We start from the raw sequence: 20,383 nt of genomic DNA on the forward strand, positions 1-20,383 counted from the left end.
TTACATGAGCTACAAGAGTTTGACAGCCCTGGCATGACATTCCACCTCTTTACCAAGATGCACAGAGCCAGCTGAGGTCCAGGACAGATTCTCCAACACAAGATGAACCACCTAAGCAGATTTAACAACCAAGCAGATGTAGCTGTGCAATCACAGCTGCACTCTGACTTGAACAGTAACAACTACAAAGAATATCATCAGGATGACAGGACACCCCCAATACCAGACTCTCCTGACTACAGGCTGCCACATCTTCCCCACAATTACAATAAACCTCAACAAGTTCACACACTCCAGGTGCTTAGGAAAAAACCGAAAGTTCTGGTCAACATAGGAAGAAAAGTAAAGGCCCCTTCTGGAAAAGGGTGTCTCAACAGAAGTCCTCACTCAGAGGAGAACGGCAAAGCTGGCTTTTAGACTACTGACTTGGGGGGAAAGAGTCAGGGGCGAGTGAGAGTCACAAGAACACTTTTTGCTGAATAACCTACCATATTCAGAAAGAAACAAGATGCCAGTACTGTCATGCTTATTTAGAAGGAATATATACAGAGAAATACCAGTCACTAGCTGCTTCTGACAGGAGGCACTTGCAGACTTTCAGGTATTGGTTAAGTGCTTTAGTGGCAACAGTGTATTTCTCACACAGAACAAAATTCAGCCACTGTACTGATGCAAATACAAATCACCTACTTTCACTAACTAAAGCCTCATGGGTAAATCAGAGTCAAGTTGAAAGCTGGAAATCAGGAGGCCTCACTTCCAAGACAAGTGGGCACATTTGCTTTACAAGCACATGAATGAGTTGTCACAGACAGCTTCATCTACAGCAGAGTGACCAGGAACAGGACAAGATGCACAAGAATCATATAATTCTGGCCAACAGTCGGCACTATGCAATCACTTCAGATCCCACGGTCCCTCAGATCATAGTAGTGATCAAAGTTTGTGGACCCCATCACTGCCTCCACAGCCTGCACTCTCCTTCACTCCATCTGCCGAGGAAATTAATCTGGTTTGGAGAGAAATGAAAAGCAGCACATTAGTGAACTGTGACAATGATTTCCCCTTCTCAGTTTGAAAAACATATCTGTGCTTACACACAGAAGGGGCTTTAGGTCAGAGTCCACAGTAGTTTTGTTAAATATTTAAGCACATTCAGCTTAATGTGCTTTTCCAGACCTTTTGGCCAGAGATGTTAGCCCACTATGCTACAGGCGAAATCTGCCTCGCTGTGATGGACACCTGATAATGAGCATCAGCTTCCACTTTGACTAAGTGTTTAAGACACTATTCCTGACATACATGCACTGTCTTGCATGCACTCTTCACCTTTCAGCATCAATAAGATAAAGACATTTTATTAAGAAAAATCTTCAGCTTTTTGGAAAAAACGTTGCTACCAGTCCACTCTATGACAACAGAAAGCCACAGGTGAAGATGTGAGGTAGAGAAATGCAGGAACAAAATTAATTCCTCCTCTACCATTTCAGGGTCAGAATGATAAAATACTGAAAATAGATACTATTCTTAAAAGGTTGCTAAATAACCTAAAAAAGAGAATCATAAATTTAAGATATTATCACTGCACTACAATCCTTCAAAAGCTACTTCCAGGATATCTTTAGAAATAATTTACTTTTATCTAACAGAGATCCATATGCAGACTGCTGCATCCAGCCTTTCCTCCTGCAGAGTCTGGGGTTTTTTACCTTTCTTCCTGAAACAATCACAATAGAGCTAAAAGTTAAGGCAAAGCTGTGGCTACTTGTTTGCTTGACAAAACCCCTGAATCACCAAAGGATTGAGGCAGCAAGGGGCAGCCAGCCCACTATCACTCAAACTATGAATTTTTACACAGTCACTGATTTTCTTGCCCCCGATGTTGAACTCTGTCCTTGAGCATGGAATGCTTGTTTGTAGGTTAAGTTATTCCTGCCTACAAACAAAATATTTATTACAATTCAATAATCCATTCAAGTCAGTAACTGTATTGGCTTGAATACATTTTACAATAGTAATTTCCTCTTTTTTTCCCCATTCTAGGTTTAAGTCTTCCCCCCTTCCATAAAGAGAAACAAATTACATTTCCTTTATCACCTTTAAAGGTTTGACTGATATTTCCTTTTAATTTAGAAATCAAATACTGGCAGATCCTGTTTCAGTATTTTAGCTTAGCTAAAGATAGCAGGATCAGAAAAGATCTGACAGACTTAGAAAAGCAAAACCTTAGTATGCAAAGATCAGTGATCAAAGATCACTTCAAATACTGAGAATACCAAAAAACCCACTAAGTAGAGGCCCTTTATCATCCTGAACTCTCCATTTTAAGAACTGGAACTTGACTGCTCTTTCTAAACTTCTAATAGAAAATGGCATATTATACTAGTTTTGCCAACACATCAATCAGCCTTCCAGGAAATGATGTGTCAGCAACATACGGAAACTACTTGAAGGGGGTTGTTTGGCATTTGTCTCCCAGCCTGGCATGTTTTTAGCCTTAACTGTAGAAGCCACTAACACTTCTGTTTTAGCTGTAAAATTTAACACACCAGGGAACATTAAATCAATGATAATACATGCTTATCATTCAGTACAAGCCACCAAACCTCACTCACAAATATTACCACCTTCTACGTAATTTTTACAACTAAAAGATTTACTTTAAAACACTTCTAAGCAAACAGCTTCAGAAAATGCTAATAATCTTTTCAACCTCTAAGCAGTAAAGAATAAACTGTGACACATATAAAAGCATGTTTCTATGTTTATGGAACAGACAACTTCAAGTAATAAATCCGGAAAGTTATTTGGTGTATAACAGCAACTTACACTAGGGCACTGTGGAAAGAAACATACCCCACAAACTACTTATGATAGTCAAAACACAAGCCTTTCTTAAAAGAGACAAGTCAAGGCTGAATTAGATTAGTCATCAAAAGCTCTCCTCAGTAGCATACAGCAGAGCACAAGTGATCAGTGAGAGCAAGGGAAGAAGAAAAACCAAAGCAAAATAAAACCATAGAAGCTAGACTACTGAGAGTCCTCTCATGAGATTTCAACTTTCAAAGATCAGTTCAGCCACGCAGCAATGAAAGGCTCAGGCTGAGGAATTTTCCTTAGACGCTCTGCCAGCCCTGCATCAAAAGCTCCCTGCATGCTACCAACACTTCCAGAGAGCAGGTTTGACAAGGACTTCACAAATTTGACAAATGATATTTGCAAAGAGGTCTTTTTTCTGTAACACTTCAGAGGATGTTCACAGTGAGAGACAAAACCTCTAGTTAACAAAGTAAGCACACCTTTGCCTGGCCAGGTCTGAAGTAAGAGGATGAGGGACTTACTCAACTCACTTTTTTGCAACTGAGGAACTCATAAGATTTTAAAACCAGAAACTGCTGTTTTCATACAGCTCTGGGCTACCACAACTCAAATACAGTCAGGCTACACAGTTACTTCAGAGCAATTGCTGTGCCCAGCAGCTTCTGCAGCCCCTGCCATGAGTGCTGTCTGCACAGGGCTCCACAAGGTGCTGGGTGCTCAGAGCATACAGGTGCTGTGATGGTGAAACATTGACCCTGCGCTCCAGGTTACAGAGAAACACACACAAGCGTTTCCCCCACTGTCATTGTCCTTCCCCCGTGCATCACAAATTACAACATACAGCTCCCTAGAAGAGAATTTAATACTGGAAAGTCTGCAGAGCAGCTTGGATAAATGTAATCTTAGCCTACCTTCAGACAGCCCAAAAAAAGAACAGTTGTTTGGAAAAGTCACATTGCAACACGTCAAACAATTATTCACTTTTGCCCTACGGCACTAACAGTTCTCCCTCACCTTTTCTAAGTGACATAAACTGCAGTCTCTTAACTCCTGTCTGCTACAGGCAAGGAAAGATGAATATGGTGCTTCTAAAACACTGAAGACTTTCCTTTACTCAATTAATTAAACCACATCATATAATTAACCTGGAAGTGTGTAAGTTCCTGCTATACCTATTTACTCTAGGCTTCTAAATTAATTCAGCATTGCAGGAAAAGTGGGAAGAAAAAAAAAAAGGAAAACTAGAATACATTAGTTATATGAAACTAATACCCTCTGAAAATATTTCTTTCCTCAGGGAATAAGAGAGTTGCAATAAAGACAAACAAGTACACTTTAACAAAGTCATTTTAAATGTGAAATTACCATGGTTATATTAAACTCCATTGTAACACATTCATAATTTAAATTAAGCCATTTGAGTGGTATGTGCTTACTGACAATGTTTTAAACACAGACAAACCACTACCTTTGGGTGCACAAACTTAAGAGTTGAAGAGTTAAACATGTCACGATAATTTCTCTTTTTGACTGAGAAATTTCTCTGCATTCATTTAATTTATTCAGTTCAAAGACTGGGTTTTCAAGATATAAGGAATGAAGCCAATTGAAATATCTTAATCAAAAAATCACTTTAAAAAAAAAAAAAAACAACCTCCAATAGTTCAGAAAAGAGGTTATGAATCTAAGTTATCCAGTGCATAATGTGCATCCAGTTGGTGATACAAAACTATTACAAGAAATGATGCAGTTATGTTTAAGTGAGAACTGAAAATGCACCATTATGGAAGAAGGAATAAAGCATCAACTCACTCTTTTGCCTACAGAGAAATATATGACAATAGTTACACTACTAAGACATCCTTTTAGCAATAGAGACTAAATAAATAAAATGATTGCTCTCAGATGAGGAAACAACTCTTTCAGCTATCCCATGTTCTTAGACAACAACCCCTCTATACCAATGAGCTTTGTAGCATTTAAGTTCTTCAAGGTGTCAAACTCATTTGGCAAATCCAAGTTTCTTTCTGCCTTGCAAAACTTAAGTGGATGGCAACAGGCTCTGAACTCCACCTAACACACACCATACTACAGCTCCATAGAGTTACCAGGGCAAGAACGTGATACTGAAAGAGCCAAGACTTTGGCACTACACAGTGTCAGTTTGTCACTGAGATCCCATCTCACAGCCTCAAATACTGACTACTAGTTCACTGTGCTTACCATCAGAGAAACACTACACCAGAAAATTAATACAAAAGTAGAGAGCTGACCACCTGGAATAGCTATCTGCAGGCTATAATCATCAAACGCTAAGAGAACTGGGATTATGCAGCCTGGAAAAGAGAAGGCTTCAGGGTGACCTAATTGCAGCCTTCCATTACCTGAAGGGAGCCTATCAGAAAGACGGAAACTATTTACAAGAGCATGTAGAGACAGGACAAAGGGGAATGGTTACAAACTGAAAGACAGTAGGTTTAGATCAGAAATTAGGAAGAAATTATTTACTGTGAGGGTGTTGAGGCACTGGAAGAGGTTGCCCAGAGATGTTGTGGATGCCCCATCCCTGGAAATGTTCAAGACCAGGCTGGATGGAGCTTTGAGCAACCTGGTCTAATGAAACATACTCCTTCTCATGCCAGAGGGGTTGAAACTGGATAACCTTTAAGGTCCCTTCCAACCCAGGCCATTCCATGATTCTATGATCTCTCCGAGAAAAATAAAAACAACACACAAACACACAGAAATCAGAAGGAACTAAAGCAGTAAGTATATATCTATTGGCTGGAAGAATACTCAGTCTGAAGAACCTCACCCTGAGCACAAGCATTCTGCACTCAGAATCACTGGGTGGTAAATCCTGCTGCTGCTCAGCTGGCACAAAGGACAAGGCAGGGTATGTTAACCAAAGTCATCTAACAACCCTGTGCTAACACCAGCCCCAAAATAAAATCAGCAACAGTTGAAGCTTGCACACACAGGCCATTCCTCCCCTGCTAGGCCAAGCCTGCCATCACCTCATCATTACCTGACTTTCCTTGGTCCCTAGTTGAACTTGTTATGGCTTGATTATGACTTTTAGGATTTCTTAAAAGCTGCACTTTAAGGTTAGTCAATACTGAGCTCTAGACTGATGTTTCTACTTCATTACTCCCCATTTTGCCCGTAACAATCTCCCTCATGGAGATGAGCATATTTTCACTCTACTTAAATGTAGCCCAAATAGCACCCTGTAAAAAAAGTGATTACCAACAACCTCCCCTCTTTCTTCTCTTCAGAACAGATCCAAATGTATCTTCTGTTTGACCTATCCATTCATATTTTGTAAACTGATTAAATCTGCAATCTGCGTGCTTTCCTGAACAAGATTTTCCAGTTTCTTGACTACCACTTTTGACTGCTAGAGTCTTTTCCCTAAAGAAAAGTTTTCCTAGACTAAGGATGCTCAAGAGTGCTGCTGGAGCAAGCTGACTTCACACAGCAGCACCAGGCACAGATCACTGTAATCTTCTGAGAATTAAGGGGACAGTTTGAACACATTGTTCTCCTTCATCTAATTTAACACACAAGGGGTAGAAAAGAGCCTTTTTCTTCAGAAGTAACATTTAAAAATTTCATCCTAAAAGCTCCTACTAAAAGTTTTCCAGCTGAGGCATTTAATGTGTTATTTCTTGAATGAAACACAGATTGTCCTTTTGCTACCCCTCTATAAAGCACTCAAAAGTAAACTTTTCTTTGGTTTGATCTTCCCTTTACCTCTACACCACCAGCAGGAAGAGGCTGGTCAACCAAAAGCAGTCTCTCTGTCCTCCCTTCCTGAAATGGCCCATTAAACAGTTATTTAAGTAGAAATTTTTTTTTCATTTATAAGGAAATCACCAAATACATTAAACTATCATTAAATTGTCTCCAACTACTGACACAGGTGATGTAAAAGAGTAAGTAGTTCATACCAGTTTTAGAGTTGTAGCATTCATGTGGAGGATGCTTTTTTGCTGCTGTGCAGATTTCCTAACCATTTTTGAGGGGAACCCCTGCTTTGGTTCACATGAATGCCATCATAGTATGTGATGTATGAATTCTGTGCTAGCCATTTGCAGTATCATTCCTTTCTTTAGGATGCAAACATGAGCTCAACCAAACACCTAACACTGGCCCAGACAATTTCACTTCTGTGCTGTAATACAAATACCACACAACTTAATCAGAGTTAAGTAAAATATTAGCTTGTCTGGGAAGTTGTTGCAGCCTCAAATACTTCTTTCATAGGTTTGGAGTTATGGGATTCATAATTATTTTCATTAAGAGGTCCAAAGTGTGAGGTTTCACATCTATACATGTTGAAAAAATTCACATACCTGTTTAACCTGAACATGAGATTTGTATAAAAAAGCAAGATGAGGAAAGAAGATTGGCTCTCCTGTCCAGCCCAGCTTACCTTAGCATGCCTTCTACACTGCTTCATTCTCTCAACTACTGAGAGCATGCAGTCAAGTGTAAAATTTGAAGAAAATGAGAAAATCCTTGGGATATTTGGCAGAAAACCTGGGTTTGCATCATCTGGCACAAGAAGCAGAAAATGCTCCAATGAGTGGGATCCTTTTAGCAAAGTTCTTGGTAAGCTTAAGGTCAGAATCTGACTGGATTAGAAATACAGTGTCAGGATCAAAGCTCCCACCTCTTTTCCAGACACTGGCAACCCAGTCCTCTGGATTAACCTAGAGATGTGAAGAATGCCAGGTGCACTTGCTCTTACCTTTCTTCTTTAACTTCTTCCATTTCAAGTCCTAATTATCAAGACTCCCAAACTAAACTTGAGTTTTACATGCATCAAACCTTTGCTTAACCTTTACGTTCCAACCCAAAGAAAGAGAACTAAAAATAAAATCATCCGAATTTAGCAAGTTACCCAGTTTTCAACAAGTTTAAGGTTCCTTCATGCAGATCAGTGTCCTTTAGGACGATTTTTACTACCCTACGCTAGAACTTGTTTATACTGGACTTTGACCCACAGATGAGTGCTACCATTTAGCCTAAGAACTTCTGGAAAAAGTTCTAATAACATCCATAAAAATTCCCCTCAACTAAATAGAAAAAATCAGACAGATATTCCTCCTTCAGGATACCCCTGTTCAGGATTAGCATTAAATTATAATCTTTCAATTTACCAGACCACTGCACTATTGAGTAATTTATTTATTTTTTTGGCTACCCAGGGAACTGTTTGAGTTTCAGGGTTAAGCACATTCTGTTCCACTTAAATGGCAACATGCCAAATCCATTTAAATATTTAAACATTAACCTCAAAGTCACTGGTTTGTAGAAAGGCAGCCGTTAGTCCAGAGAGATTAATTTTTTCTCCGGGCAGTATCACTGAGTACAAAGGTCATTTTGCCTCTTTCTGAAAGCAATTTCTGAAAGAGCTGAAGAGCATGGAAAAGATACTACAGTACTCATAATCACTTCAATGACAGCCTTCTTCACAAGAGTGGACAGACGCACATCATTTGACATTTTCCCTTTTCCTCACTACTTCTTCTGTGTTTAAAAATGCTACTCTTTTGCTGAATGAAAAAACACAGGGTTTCTACACTTAATAGATTGTATGATTATTGAGTTATTCAATGCTATTCTGAGGCACAAAATAAGAGAAATTTGCCATCTAAGACTTCTCTAAAACAAGAACAGAAAAGGAAACACATACACTGAAAGGCTATTAACAGTTGAGGGATTCAAGGACATGCCCCTTTGTACACTGTTGCAAGTGTTCACTCATAAGTAAATAGAAAGGGACAGACATGAATACTGCACTTTTAATTTTTTTTTTTTTTCGGGAAGTGTGGGGGGGCCTGGGGGTAGAAGATCATCCCAAGAAGTGCAGGGAAGGAGCCAGCCCACCACTTTTGCAAGCCACCTTCTGCTACTGGCAGACCATCATTAGTCCTGGAGATGAGAGAAACTTCTTTACAGCATCTAAATGTGTTTACATTTGACAACCACAAACCTACTTTTATATGAAGCCATTCGTTGGCAAAACAAAACTATCATCAACCAGACATCAAGAACACATTGCAACTGATTTTTTTTTTTTTTCCTAGAAACCTTTTCCACTCCATTTTTTTTAAGAAAAAATTCTAGGCTGCCCCTCTACAGGAACCTTGCATTCTCTGCATTTATAAATAAGCAAGCAGTTTGTAACAGTAGCTTTATTCTGACACCAATCAGATAGAAACATGAACTAAATATAACTTATGCAGATACTATGGAATGACCTCTACAGAATCAGACTTCTTTTATCAATGATATGCATCCCATTACATATTAGAGAATGGAAATATTGATCTCAAAGTCTGCCACAGTTTCTACATGGCCTTCAATAAGAAAACTAAACAACTGGAAATATCTGGAAGCCTGTAATGGAGTGACCTTGTAGAAGGCAAAGCTTTCCTGCTTACTTTGCACTGAAAATAGCCCATTGCAGGGGAAAAAACACCCCCACCACACAGGCTTACTATATTTAGGTGACACCTTACCAACAGGGTACCCCCTAGGAGAGTAAATGCTGGAGGCATGCCCACATGCCAAGCTACACCACTGAAGTGTCAAATGTTCTGCTGGAAGTGCTGTTCTAACCACTGCAGTTTCTTACTTTCACTCTTCTCAGTTTTGACTACACTACAGTCACTCCTTTCAAGGCTCCACAGTGCTTATTTTGTCTGAAAAGTGCATTTTTTACAAATGTGTGTTTGTGACTACACACTGTTGGTAGAGTAAGGCCGACAAACCAGCACAACAGCAGTGTGAGCTGTGTGATACTGGGAGTTCAGCTTACAGGAGACACTGCAATAAAGATAGCTGGGCACAAAGGGGACGAATTACAATACTCATCGCCACTAGGTTGGGACAGGTGAAAAAAGCTGAACGCTGAAAAACATCCAGGGACCCCAACTAACAAGGCATGCACCACTGCCTTGTGCTTGAAGCACTTGGCCAACAGTTGTCTGGGCAAGCAGGGAAGCTACTAGTCCAATACAACAACAACAAAAAACATGTTCAATACTTTTCTTGTTAAAGTAATGGCTAAAGCTGCAACACATCTTTCAGTAGAGGCAGCTTTTAGCAAGACTTCAGAAGGTCTAATAATACAGCCTCCGCATGCAGGAAGCTGAAGACAGCTCTTAGTCAATTATCACCTTGCAATTAAGGTATTAAATGAACTACAGCTCAAGATGGCTGAAATTTGGAACCAGACTTACTAACTTCTTAAGTGCTGAGATGCGGCCTGATTAAAGCAGAGAAGCACGAATAAATACTAGTTATGCCCAATACAACTATTATGAAACCTGTGAGAAATTTGTAATGCAGAAGACTGACTTTATGGTATTTGACTTTGGAGCCCACTTGCTGAGCAGCAGGACATTTTATTACACAAAAGCTACGGCACACAAACCCAAAAAAGTTCAAGGCAAGGAAAGAAATGTAAAAATTAGTCCTAACCACACACAGAAACTGCTCAGATATCTTGATCTGTCTGCTTGTGCAATAAGGTAGAAGCAAGCTTCTACCACAAGCAGTATACATAATGAAGTGAATGTCCAAAAGGATGTCCAATCTCCTGAGAAAACTGCCAAGCTCACAAGGTTTGTACTACCTGCTACTGGAATATCAAGGATCTACAGAGCACAAAGAATCCTTAGGTGAAGCAGTGGTCTGCACAACTTCAAATCAGAAGCTATTCATTAGATGAGAGCAGAGCAAGAACATTCATTCTGTTACTACAGATTCAAGCATGCTAAAGTAGGTGAGCTTCCCAACTGCTTGGCAAGCCTCTGCTGTCCTTCCAGGCAGATACCGAGAGTGCAAATACCTAAAGGCATCCAACTGCCCAAGGCCACCCACCTATGCCGACTGCAGAACCAGCCATTATTATCTCCTGGCATCAAGCCTCTGGCTGATTATAATACTCTGTCAGGAGACAACACCCAGACAGTTCAGTTTCATAATACTCAACTATAACAATTCCTCAACAGGTCCTGTGAACTGTTTATGACAATACACAAAGCAGAGGAAACACAGATGCACTACAGGGAACATCCGTAGTTTTGAGACGCTTCTATACCAAGACACAAGTAAGGACGCAAACAGACCAAAATATCTGAGGAATTCCTTTCATTCAGGGAAAGCTTGCAAAGGAACAACTCCAGCAATCCACCTGTAGATACAAAAATTTGATTACCCGAAACTCAGCAACAAATAAAATGACCCTCACAGCATCAAAAAAAGTATGTGGTAAGTAAGTAACCTCCTATGTGATATAAGAATTATTCTCAGACAATTCTGGCAACAAATTCATTAAATTGTGTCACATGTTATAATACATATGAACTACAAATCATACCGACAGATTTTCTTTCAGCACCTTCACGCTGCTGAGGGCAGCTGCTGCTGCAAATAGAGACCTGAAAAAGATGAGATTTCACAGACAATAAATCAATCCATGTTCCTTCCACACTGCTTGAAAGATAAAGCAGTAAGAATAAAGTTCTGTAAGTTTGGCTCATAGCACTAAATGAGGAGCAAATAAAGCATACAAAATAACATTCTCTTTAGTGGAAATCTGAGTAGAGTTGAGCTCCTGCAAACTTACACCTGAAGTATAGCTGAGATGATACAGCACCATATAGGCTGCCCACTTAAAAATACCTGGTAGAGAGCACACATGAAACAGGGAGTTGTTCAGATAGTACTAACACAAAGAAACACCAAATTTCTGCAAAGTTTTGTAGACACCTCCTAGATATCTACAATGTAATAAAACGATCAAGTCAGCACCTAGGGCGTCTTGCAGAGGTGAAACTCGCAGACAAGCCAGTTCTAGCGCAATTAGGTAAGATTGCAACAGTGGAACAGCAATCAATAGGCTTCCCAAGATTAGATAAAAGTCAGCCACAGAGTAATGGTTTTAAGATCCTTGATGACTGATGGGAGAAAAGCAATAACCAGTGCACACATCAGATGAGAGCACACTGCAAGAGACAGAGCCTGCTCATGCTGCCAAGAACTGCTAGGCCAGTACCTCCAGAAATGGTCTGCATCACACAGGCATCAACCAGCAGTATCGAAGGTGCACTGTCCTGCAACTCGAGATGGACACAGTGGAGGCAGTGTCAATGCTTGACCTGCTTAGACAGCATCAATAAAGAAGCCACAAGACCATTAAGAGCTTCAGCCAGGAGTTTGAAATAATCATGTACACTGAGGACTGAAAGACTAATGTCCAAACGGTGGAAAGGAGCAGTTCAATATAAGCATTCCTTTTCTTCTTTTTTTTTCTTCTCAAAGCAATAACCAGAAAGAAGGGGGGAGTCAAAGAGAGCCATACAATAATCCAGTAATGGTTTGAATACCAGCACATTTGCAAAACCAAAAGCTGTCAATCCTCTTACAGGGAATCACAAAGTCCACATGCAATGATGGACAAAGCACCATCTAGTTTCAACCAACGTTTTTACAGAAAAAACCCCAAACCAAAACAACAAAAAAGCAGGAAGGATCACCTGCAGCAAACTGCACTGAGCCTTACATGGAGAACCTTGAACATAGCATCAAAGACAACAGAAGATGCTTTCTCAAGCACACCAAGTGCAGTTGTGCAATCTCCACAGAAGATTTTCTAATGAGCCAGGTTAGATCTCTGTGCCGAAAAACAGTATGAGAAGACAATTTCAGTGCTAATTTCAGAGGCCAGCTGAACAAGCTCACTATTTCAGTCCAAAATGCTGAGCATAACGTATACTCCAAGGAACTAAGATAGAGGAACATGAACAGAAGTTAGTTTTTACGTTCCACAGGGACAACCCTAATACTGCATACATCTTGCTGCAAAAATTAGTTCTTCAAACAACCCATCCTTTCACTTTAGTGGGTTTTGGGTTTATTTGAGCTTTAATGTGTTTGTCAGCTCCTTCACCAACAAAAGTCAGCTTTCAGACAAATGTGGGCAGCGAATCAAGATGCAACAGTTCACTTTTTATTACATTTAGTTATCCAGTTTCTGGGAAAGGTATACACTGATTTAATGATGGGACTCATTAAAACTTGCATTTTCTGGAAACTGTGACATTTAGGTTTGCTAACCCCAAAGAGCACAATTTAAGTATGAACAAAACCAATGCAAATCAGTAGAAGGCTTAACAAATATTTAAATAAAAGCCTAGTAATGAAGGTGTCAGGGAAGTTCATGCTTTGCAACAGGTAAAACTCCATCAATAAAATACCAGAAGAGTTTAATCTCCAAGTGACATCATTGCAGATGACATGATAGTCCAAAAAGGCACTGCCTGTGACAGAGAGGAGTGTTAAAAGCCTTTCAAACCAAATTTCAAGTTATTCTTCAGTTTTTCCCAAAAGAACATCACAAAGATTCAAGAGGAAAACATCCTGACACTATTTTACTTTATTAAGTTTTATGTTGCTTCGTAAGTTAAATGGTGAAGTAATATTGATATAAGTAATCCTAATATTGGGATGCATGCTGCGTATTTTTTTTCTGTACCAGCCAGCATTTCCCAAAATGAACACTTACCCCAGTTATTTCCAAATGTTCATGGTGAATGAGTTTGCCATAAGCTGTCTTTTTAATTGAGCAACTTAAAGGTCAAGACAGACACAAGAAAACTACCAGTATGAAATACTGCCACTACAGAGAAGTGACATTAAATAACACAGAATTCAAGACATCAAAAGTAATAAAATAAGCAGGAGAAGAAAATAACGAAAGCAACTCAAAGTGAGAAACATATCCAATTTTGACAGTTTCCAATCAATCCTTTATACATCTCTAAAACTGGACACAGTTTAAAAGTAACAACAGCTGTGTATGTTGCTTTTGCTCCACAGAGCACTGCATAGCACTGGTTACCAGAACTCCAAAAATTTTAAATAAAGCTTGTAAAGACAGACATACTTCCAATTTACACACTGTATATATGCCACTTTTCTACAGAATAATTTTTTATCAAGCTATTACTTATATCCACAAAGCAGTCTTCCAATTTTTCACCATTTAACCATATACCACTAAAAGTAGTCAAGTTTCATGCTAATTTCTCCCACAAAACTTGGAGATTTTTTCCTCTCAAACTAAAAGCAATGCTAAATACATCTGACACATCAAAACTTCATTTAGCTGGATGAAAGGACAGGCTTAAAGGGGAGCATATGAGAACTTCTTAGAGCAGGAACCAGCATTCAGAAAACTGCAGAACTACAATCTTCTTGCAATTCAGAACTTCAATAAAGAGCTATGGTCCTGCTCAGGGACAGAATGAATCATCTGATCAGTGTCATTTCAGAGGCAAGGGCCACCAACAGTTTACTTTGAATCAATTTTCTTGAAAGTCTCTGTGTTTGACCTGTAAGAGTTCAGTACCAAAACCGGCTACAACTGCCAACTAACTTCGATAACAGCACTTGCCTATAATCCTGTAAATGGCTCATCAACCATCCTAGTTCAAGTTATTTCTTTCTGTAAACAAAGTTATTTGCTAGAATACCCAAAACAGATTACAGAACCTCCAACTACAGATCTGCAAGACTCAGCTGCACCCTGACATGACTGACCTGATCTAGCACAGGGTGTAGTCCTACTTCGGTTTGGAGGTTGGAAAGAGGTACTTCCCAGCAAAACTGTAATTCTGTAAATTCAAACACTTTTTAAAGAAAAATACTAACCTGAGGAAAATATTATGAAAGCACTTCCTGCCTTTCTTTTTAAAGTCACATCAATGGTATTTCAAATACCTCTAATAATCACAGTAAAAGAAATATTTCACTGCCACTAGAACATCTGAATCAGATATTAAGAGCAAGCAACTCAGACTCTGTCCAAGAACTGATGACTCTTGTAGACTATGTATTAACAGAGGATGTGTGCTATACATAAGCCAGCACAGCAGCATCTTCCATTTATACCTCCAGTTTAAAAATGGTCTCACACCATGGTCTTGAAATAGTCCAACTGTCTTACCTTTAGCATCCTCAGGTAAGAGTAATCACATTTGACTCACCAGGAGCATAGAGGTACACAGCAAATAAAATAAGAAAGGCAGATCATGTTAATTGTGAGAATGGGCACACAAACCATAGCTAACGGACAAGTCACTGTCTTTCTTGTTTAACAGCAGTTTATTCATCAGCCCATACTCTTTACCACGATGCTCTCAGAATGCCCAATGGCATACAGATCCTTAGTTCCCAAACCCTCCTGGAATGATGGTGCAGCAAAATCCTCCTATTTTTTATATTCTTCAGTCAAGATTACTCAGTCTGCTGCATTTCAACACTGGAGACATGACAAGGCAGCTACAGCGCCAACAGGAGATGAATGGATGCAAAAGGCAGTCTTTAACACTTGCAACTACTCACACTCATCCAAGAGTACAATCACACTCTTTTAGGAGCCCAGTGACGTAAATAATTTCTTTTTTGGCCAGCCACATAGGCTTACAGCTGATCTCTTTTCTGAAGAAAAAAGGAGCACCATTTCACAGATCACTCCATCCAGACCTCACTGATGTCAGCTAATGCCATCAAACTAAACTAGCAAGTCCAGAACACACTATATGGACCTCATACATTGACAGGAGATCAGGAAAAAAAAACATATAATGTATCTACAACCATGTTTTTCATAGTAATGACAATTCCTCCTTCAATACTCTCGTTTTGCTTGAAGAAGGCTTGTCCACTTCTTCAACGACATGAATGGAGCAATCACAGAAGGGAAACTGACTCTGGAAGAAAGCTTGTCTTATTTCTTCCTGTTAGACACAGTATAGAGAGTACAGAGTAAAAGTTATCAGAGATACTAGGAATACTAGCCACTAGAATGAAGTGCTACACCACACACATTCCAACTGTTTTACCCCACCTCAGGGATTTTGCTGTACAGCTGAAGACCACTGTCACTCTGAGCATGCAGACAACCTCTGTATGCCACATTCACAGGGGTCTGCACTAGGAACTAGTTCATCAAAATCCAGTGTGGGTTACAAAATCTCGACTCCCAGTGCCTTGAGTGCACTAGTTTCATTTCCCTGCACAATTACCATATTGCAATCCATATATCCACACTTATATTAAATGCAAAAATGAGCTAGTTTGCATTTTTTTAAATAGTTATCTAAGATTGCAAAAGAAAAATAGCTGTGAAATGTTTCAATATTTGAAGATTGCTGAGAGCAACTTAGCTGAGTTGGAAGGGCTAAAATAAATTCTATGACAAAGCCAAACAAAAGGACAGACGTAAAGGAACCATCTAAAGAGGAATAACAACAGAGACTGGGGGGGGGGTCAATACAAGTGGGCAACTCACAGATCACATCAAAGTCATCCACTAACAGCAGCTTCAGTTTTTCCTGATGCAAAAACCAGAGTGGTAACTAAAGCAGTTTGAGGTAACTTAGTGTAAAAGGATTAAGGCAATTCATTCAAGGGAAGAAGTCCATGAAATAAAACTGACGTTAAGATAGGTGCTAGGGATGGGAAAAAGGAAATTTCCCACGGAACAGTATGATTTAAATGCTGACATAACTTTTTGGTACTGAAAAAGCCCACTCATGTAGAATACTAGGACTCATAATTAATACTATTTTTTTACTTGGAGGACACAAAACTATCAACTAGCACTGACTTTTTTGTCAGATAATAAAGCATACCTATGCATAGCATACTCTGTGGAATCATGTCCATAACTACAGAGAAAATAGGAAAGCAGAAAACAATTCTTCCCATGGCTCCATCAGAGCAACTACTGAGTCTAAAAACATCTTCATACATCAATTAGGAAAAGGAAAAAACTCCACAGTGCAAGCACCCCCTTAGAAAGAAGTAGGCTGTTATCATTCTCACATTAATGTTTGCATAAAGCAAACTGTGCCAGTTCCACACAACAAACACTGAAGAACCACTAATTCTTGCAATCAAGTAAAGCAGAATAAAGAGCATTTCCTCTTCCACCTTTAACTCCAAACTACTCCATAGAACGAGCATTCCACAAACTCACCGGGTAATCCTCTGAATTAATGGGGTAAAAGCAACTAAAAATGCTTGATTTTCCCAATTAAACAGTAAATCAGGATGCATCATGAAACTGAATAAATAGAACAAAGTGACTGGAACAGAAATAGGGATGTAGGGCAGGCAATCACTTCAGGAGCTTCTGTTGAATCATATATACCACACGTGGCACTTCTGATCACATAATTATCTCTCAACATCAAACAATCAAAATACAACAGTGGTACACTTTAGCATCTTATATGAATATATAATATGCCACATTTCTATACAAAACATATACATTTATACATGTACATGGCACATATATATGTATAAAAACATAAGTGTGTTTTTATTTTTAAAGAAACAAAAAAATAAGTCCCACACTATCAGCTGGCTAATCTGCATTCCACAGTTCCTATAACAAATCTTAGTAATTATTTTGCTAGATTGTTCAGGCCATTAGCTACCCAACAAGTTAAATCTCAGCTCAATAGTAAGTCCTACAAGATTTTTTTTTTTAAAAAAGCCTCCTTAAAGTTGACATTTTTGTACAAGACCTTGGCTCTGCCTAAAAAAGAAACCCACTTCTTCCATATGTGGTTGCAGACGGAAGTTTGAAATCAGAAAATGGAAGAGTTAGAAACAGAAGCCCCAAATGCATTTACAGTGTCATTACTCAGTCAAATCTTGACTTCTTCAAGGCCTTGACACTGCACTTTTGCAGTTAGTCAATTCTCAGATATTGATTTCAGCTGTAAGTAAAACACACGAGAATAAGGAACAGTTATGCATCCAACAGTATGGCTTTCTATTTACTGAATAGCAACTGCTCAGAAAGATCATGAAGCCCATTTAAGGGGCTAGCTACTAAAAATTTAACATTTGTTCAAATATTTTCAACATATGGAACCTTTACATACAGAATAATGCTTACCCTGAATGGAAAATCATATTAGGTAAAGTTTTAGCATCAGATTTACCAGACTGCGATCACTGTTTCAGCCACAGTTTTGAAGCAGACTGATCTCAGCCAGAAGTTAGAGCTCTGCAATATTTTAAAAGTGACTATATGAATTTTTAGTACAGCCTTGTTACCACACGTACAATTATACTCCATAAAAACAGAGCTCAAATGCAATCTATTGCTCACCCACGATAATTAGCACTAGGAGAACTAAGCTAACCCCAGTGGCTACAGTCATGCGAGCCAGCCGCTGCAATGCTGCTCTGAAGTTCCACCAGAGCAGGGTGCATGTCACGAGGAATAACCAATTTTTAATACCAATCTTATTTAGCAATCCAGATACAGAGACCTATCATATTAGTTATCACCATCCACTCTGAAAATCTTAGTGATATAGGTATTGAAGGTTAAAGCTTTTCTATTCCCAAAACTTAAGTTTCACTATATGAAAAGCTTACCTCTCCTCAATTAGGAAGAGAAGTGTTACAGTGTATTGAATTAATTCAGAAAAAGAAGAAAGAAATTGATCACCTGTGAATATATATTCAACAGCATAGGTATCATCCAATTCATTAGACTTAGTGCTAATATTTTACATTACAGCTACTTAAGACCTTACAATGCATAGGCAGTGACCAGTAATTATTTATTTCACCTAAGTGAAAGTCATGCATCTGCCACAGTGTGAGACTTTCATCTTTCATATAATCCCCCAGTGTGGGGTTTAACCAGCTGTACTGTTCCATCACATCGTAAGCATAAAGCAAACAAATAATAAAACCAAAGCACAGGCTCAGACCCCGTGACAGAACATCACCTACATACCCGAACCAGAAGGGGATGCTCAGTTCTCTGCTTTGATCATGCAGTAGAAAAACAGAGGGGTAGGGTGTTTTCATGGGGTTGTTTTCTGGGCATTTCTTTGTTTTGTTTTATTTTAAATATCTGTGCTCTCTCGCCTTGGCCTTGGAACAATGGTATCAAGTTAAAGCTCAATGTCCTTTTCAAACTCTGGCTCTCCTCGCCAACCTTGAAAGGTATAAATAGCAGCAAGCAGACGAGAGACCATTAAAAATACTCCTTTAAAAATCTCAGGAGTGTTCGTGCTTGTCGGGCAGGACCAAAGCACCCCGGGTGCACAAGAGCAAGCATTTTAAACGTATCAAGCACGGTGTCAGTGCTCACCTAGATTAAAAAAAGCTACGCCAGCAATATACAATTTCCGTATCTCTCAATACCGAAAATTCCAAACACACAACTTGGGCCCCCCGAAGCTGTGACCCCGCGGTCCAGGGGAAAGGCCCCTCGGGGCGGGCCGCGCTGCAGCCGCACCTGCGCTGCTCCCCGAGGCCGCGGCTCAGCCTCACCTCGCCGGGGCCCGCGGAAGCGTGGCGGGCGGGAATGCCCAAAGAGAAAAGAAGGAAAGCGAGTTGGAGCAGCACGGAGCGGCGGCAGTGACCCGCTTCCCCCGCCAGCACGTCGGCGCCCGGGCTGCCCCAGCCGCGCTCAGCTCCCGTGCCCCGTTATCCGGCCGCCCCGGGAAGCCCTCGCTGAGAGAGCGAGAAGAGAAAGAAAAGGAAGGGAAGAAAGAGAAGCACTCACACTTCTGTAAAAGACAGTAAGTCAGCACTTACGGCGGCGCTCACACGCTGCCCCTCACTTGTAGATCGGGCGCCGCTGAAGAAAACTGCGCCGCGGCCGCTCTCGCCGCCGGCACCGCCCCCCTCCGCCCCCGCGGAGGCCCCGCACCAGCCCGTGCGCTCCTCGCCAGCGCCGCCGGGTTGGTGTCGCGGCTCTCGCGCCCCTCCTGCAGCCCCGCGCTCTCTCCGGGCCGTCCCGAGCGAGGCTCCGCCGCCGTGTTCCGGCCGCACCTGCCCCGCTGCAGCCCCGCTTTCCACTCCGCTCACCTGGCGCTGGCCGGGCAGCGGGGCCGGGCCGGCCCTGCGCGGTGCGTTTGTCGGCGGGGGGGGCCCGGCCGGGCGGTGAGAGAGGCGCAGGTAGCCGAGCGGGGGAACTGGGTCAGCGGCTAAAAATACCGCACGGGATGGAGGAGGATCCGGCCGCGGCAACCGGGGAGGCGACCGCTCCTCCTGTGGGCTGTCGACGGGACCGGGGGGGCGCGGGGCTCGGCGGACAGGGGGCCCTGGCCGAGCCGGGGCAGGCGGTGACCTTGGTCCAGCCGGGCAAAGTGCGCTGGTTCAAACTCAAAACCGACGGCGACAAAACCTGCCTGGCCTCGCTTCAGTTCCTAAACCGCGTGTGGCTTCACGGCCGGCGCGCGGGGTGAGAAGCCGTGGGATGTCCCGGTGCTGGAGAGCCGGGCTAAATCACCCGCCCGGGGCAGCGCCTGGACCGGCCGGGCCGCATTCTCCCGGCAGGGCCCTGCCCCCGCCGTGCCGGGCTGCCATCCCTCCCGCCCCGGGCTGCTGCGGGAGGCGGCTGGCTCCCTCGCGTGCCCACTGCTGCCGTCACGAATGAGGGAGCGTGGAAAAGAAGTTTGTTCCTGCAACCTATTGCAATGCCCAGGGAGGCGGT

The 20,383-nt window shown here is 41.2% G+C and overlaps 1 protein-coding gene across 4 annotated transcripts in view; it reads right to left on the bottom strand.

Moving 5' to 3' along the window:
• MTUS1 (microtubule associated scaffold protein 1) overlaps positions 1-19,577 on the bottom strand; it is a 117,265-nt gene extending 97,688 nt beyond the window's left edge. For 3 of the 4 annotated variants that reach the window (XM_048303114.1, XM_048303113.1, XM_048303111.1), the window contains exon 1: positions 19,483-19,577. The gene's annotated coding sequence lies outside the window, so the exon portion shown is untranslated. Of the gene's footprint in view, positions 1-19,450 lie in introns of all 4 variants that reach the window. The other variant, XM_048303112.1, reaches the window with a different exon arrangement.
• Between the last annotated feature and the right edge of the window lie 806 nt (positions 19,578-20,383).

Source organism: Corvus hawaiiensis, chromosome 5 (assembly GCF_020740725.1).
Source record: "Corvus hawaiiensis isolate bCorHaw1 chromosome 5, bCorHaw1.pri.cur, whole genome shotgun sequence".
Taxonomy (NCBI): Eukaryota; Metazoa; Chordata; class Aves; order Passeriformes; family Corvidae; genus Corvus; species Corvus hawaiiensis.